Raw genomic sequence first — 4780 nt, 5'->3', positions numbered from 1 at the left:
GATCCGAAGATCGAGTGCACTGCACGTGCTTTGAGAAGAGCGAGAAGATAAGAATTAAGGAACATGGCTGAAGAAGAAGCGCAACAAGCTCCCCTGGTGCTAATCAAAGATCACTTCAGGCCAGTAATCCAGGCTCACTATTCTGGAATTCTTCGAGGGGCCATTAACGCCAACAATTTTGAACTGAAGCCGGCGTTAATCAGCATGGTGCAATCAAACCAATTCAATGGAAGCGCTACAGCTGATCCTCACCTGCACCTACGGACCTTCTTAGAGATTATCGATACGGTAAAATATAATGGTGTTCCTGAGGATATTATTCGTTTACGCTTGTTTTCTTTTTCTCTCAGGGATCAAGCGAGGAGTTGGTTGCAATCACTGCCGCTAGGAAGCATCACTACTTGGGAGGGGATGGCAGAAAAATTTCTTGCAAAATATTTTCCACCTGCCAAATCCACCCAACTGAAGATTGAGATCAGCACATTCAGGCAGATGGATTCTGAACAGCTCTATGAGGCGTTGAAAAGGTATAAAGAATTATTAAGACGTTGTCCTAACCACAATTTTGCAGATTGGGAGCAAATCGAGTGGTTCTACAACGGACTGAATGCGCCTACAAGGATGAATGTGGATTCTGCGGCTGGAGGTACTATATTTGCAAAGGATCCCGCTCAGGCCTATGATATGCTGGAACAAATGACAATTAATAGTTTTCAATGGCCATCTGAGCGTATGGGAGTCAAGAAGCCAGTTGAATTGTATGCAGTGGATCCTCTCACATCTATCACTGCCCAATTATCTGCACTGACTACACAGGTAGCTGCTTTAAATAAGGTGAATGTTGCAGATTCAACTGGAGTTGAAGGATCACATGCCCCAGAGGAAGTTAACTATATCAATCCTAATGGCTACCAAGGATATGGAGGCTATAGAGGTAATCATGTTCCCAATACTTATAACCCTAGTTTGCGGGATAATAAAAAATTTTCATATGCTAACAATACTAATAAGGGTGATGGTAAGTTGTCTTTGGAGGATGTGGTTAGTACCTTTGTGCAGGAATCAGGTAAGAGGATGTCGAGAACTGAGTCTCGCCTTGAAAGCATGGAGACGCACATGGCCAACATGGGTGCTGTACTTCAATCCATGGAGACTAGCATTGGGCAGTTGGCGAACACACTGAAGGATAATAACAGAGGCCAGTTTCCGAGCAACACTGAGTTAAATCCCAAGGAGCAGTGCAATGCCATAGATTTGAGGAGTGGGAAAGAATTTGGAGTTCAAGAACCTGCTGTTGAAGTGGAGAAATTTGAGAAGAAAGTCGAAAAGAATGAGCTTAAAACTGAACCGAAACCGATGTACAAGCCTCCACTTCCCTACCCGCAGAGGTTCAAGAAGAAGGCGTTGGATGAGCAGTTCTCCAAGTTTTTGGAGATTTTCAAGAAAATTCACATCAACATCCCCTTTGCTGAAGCTTTGGAGCAAATGCCGAACTACGCAAAATTCATCAAAGAGGCGATGTCCAAGAAAAGGAGACTTCAAGAGAATGAGGTGGTGAGATTAACTGAAGAATGTAGTGCTGTGCTCCAAAATAAGATGTCACAAAAGCTTAAGGATCCAGGGAGTTTTACTATTCCTTGCACAATTGGTTCTTCTTATTTTAATAATGCACTTTGCGATTTAGGAGCTAGCATTAATTTAATGTCTTTGTCTGTTTTCAGGGGCTTAGGACTTGGTGAGATGAAGCCCACAATGTTCGCTTTGCAGTTGGCTGATAGATCTATTACATATCCGCTTGGAATCATTTAAGATGTTTTGGTAAAAATAGATAAATTTATTTTTTCGACGAATTTTGTTGTTCTAGATATGGAGGAGGATGCAAATATGCCACTGATATTGGGGAGACCATTCTTGGCCACTGCTGATGCCAAGATTGAGGTGAAGAGTGGTGATTTATCGATGGGTGTGGACGGGGAAAGAGTTATTTTTAACATATTCAAGAAATCAAGTAATCCACCCATCGAGGTATTATGCATGATTGAGCGAGTTGTGAAGCTGGATGGCAATCCCAAACTTGTTCATGAGGTAGATTCAAAGAAGAATAATCCGAAGGTGCCAAAGAAGAAGAAGAGAACGAAGAAAAAATCAAAATTTAAAAAGACTGTTGAATATATTTGGAGGGTGAAAGCGAATGGGAATACCCTCAACAAAGCGGAACCGGGCTAGAATTGGATTACAGTCGGGCTATAGACTATAAACTAAGCGCTTCGTGGGAGGCAACCCAAGCTAGTTTTTTTGCGTTTTTTATTTTCTTTTAGTTGTTTTTGTTTTTATTTTTATCATGAGGAAACTAGACATCAATAATGATTTTGAGTTGTGTAGGTGAAAAAGTATGGAACTGAAAGAGTTTAGATGCCACCCTTGCATGAAGAGCTTTGAGTGATTAAGATGGTGCCGAGTACTGATGCTCGGTGCCCAAGGTATGTGTTCTTGTTTTGATTTACTACTGTTCATTGAGGACAATGCACAACTTAAGTTTGGGGGGGTGTTTAAAAAAAATTCTGAAAATTTTGAAAATTTTTGTGAGTTAGTTTGAGTTGAATAAATGATGTGTACTTGTGTTGGCCTATGATGAAAATAATTTTTTGTGCTGAAAAGTTCATGTTAGCGATATTTAATCTTGAGTTCTTACTTACATGCACGAATGCCATGATTTTCGAACTCCTAGCAATTAGAGAAATTATGTGGATTTGTGATGTGGATTAGAGGATTTGATTCTTAACTCTTGTGATTTTTACTTGAAACTGAGGTAGATTTTTAAGAGCACCGAAGTGATTTAGGCATTTTTGAATTCGTTGAGCCTTTTTAGCCATTATTCATTTGTTAGTCATATAAATCATGAAAAATCCTAAACAAATTGAGTAGCTAAAAAGTTCAAAGAAAAGTAATGGCGGAGAAAGTAAGGTGAGGGGAGGCTTTGAAAAGAAAAAAAAATGGATTGAAATTCTAGTCCAAATACAAGGCAAAGATGAAGATGTATGGAGTAGAAGAAAGCCAAGACTAATGTTTGGCAATGCAAATAAAAATTTTAGCTACTCATAATCCTGTACAAATTGAAAAATATACATTTCCTTTGCTTGAATCCCGAGTCTTTGATTACCATTGATACATATCTGGACACAGATCTCCTGCTGATTATACTTGAGCCTAAAAGTTAACCGAAAAATTCCTTTTGATCTGTGTAAATAAAATTTGAACTTGGTTGATAGTATTTTGAAACTTGAGAGTTGAGTTAATGAATTTATGATGCTTACGGATTGCATGATTTTATCGAAAGTTGGGTGGGTAGATGAGATTGGCGAAATCACACACACGAGAACTCTTGAGAAAATTAGCCTACATGTTTATTTAATCTTGGAATGTAAAAATTCGGAGGTCGACTATATTGCTCATTATTGTTTTGCTCGGGACTAGCAAAAGTCTAAGTTTGGGGGAATTTGATAAGTGCATTTTATGATGTATCGAGTGGATATTATGCGTATTTGTTGTTGTTTTTGTGAGTTGCAACGATTTGGAGAAAAGTAGCAAGAAGAAGTGGAATGATGCATTATGGAGTATCCACTTTAGAAAATTACTGGGAATTATTGACACATCAAAATCCGATCTCCACCGTTCATAATAAAGTTTAGGATGTTTTGAAGCTGCTGTCAAAATTTCCTAAACTTTATTATGAACCGTGGAGATCGGATTTTGATGTGTCAATAATTCCCAGTAATTTTCTGAAGTGGATACTCCATAATGCATCCTTCCACTTCTTCTTGCTACTTTTCTCCAAATCGTTGCAACTCACAAAAACAACAACAAATACGCATAATATCCACTCGATACATCACAAAAGCCAAGCCAAATCATATATAAATTAAGTGCATAAAATGCACTTATCAGCTGACATGAGTGGCAGACAGGAAACTTCATGTTCAAGATCAGTAGATGGAATGAAAGACTTTCGCAAGAATTTAAATACTGTATTTTGTTGTAAACAATATTTCAGTTGGAATCAAATGTATTAAAGATTTCAATATTTGATGTACTCAGTTATTGTTGTAATGTACATCATTCAGTGTAATCTTTTGATTAAGTTATGTATTACATGGGATTGTAATGAAGATTGTATTGGAACCTGGATTTGTGGTTCAAGTATTGTAATCATTGAAGATTAACTTGGTTATTTTGAATAAAAGATTGATCATTGTTTAAATGAGTACTTGGGAATTTTGCATGTTTTCAATGAATAGTTCTAGATGTTTTACCTAGAATATTCTAGTAAGCCAAGTGTTTTTCAGAGATGATGTGATTCATTAGGATGCATGAATGTTTATTTTAGACAGATTTTCTTAGAACAGTTGGCTGTTTTGATCTTTTTAGGTTGTTACTTAGTGATGATAGATTTTCTTCAGGATAACAGACTAAGTAATACCAAGAGTTGTGGATTGTGACCAGTACTAGACGTGAGGAGGTGTGACCCTTAGTCGGTATTCCTCTGGAAGTTTCCATACTTCAGAGATTGTTTGGAGGCCTTGGTGCTCCAAGGACTATATAGGGAGGGCTACTCAGTCTGGAAATTTGGCAACAGTCATAGCAGGGTATGACTTTGGATAGGACAGATACCAGGTGTGGTATCAAGGTTTAGTTATCGTCTGTTTGAGATACAAATGTTCCGTTGTTAGAACAGTCTTGGAATGGATTTTTTCTTGACAAGTAATTGTTCTGAGTAGATAAG

This window comes from Henckelia pumila, chromosome 1, assembly GCF_033568475.1.
Source record: "Henckelia pumila isolate YLH828 chromosome 1, ASM3356847v2, whole genome shotgun sequence".
Classification (NCBI taxonomy): domain Eukaryota; kingdom Viridiplantae; phylum Streptophyta; class Magnoliopsida; order Lamiales; family Gesneriaceae; genus Henckelia; species Henckelia pumila.
Note: the sequence above shows the minus strand (reverse complement) of the source record.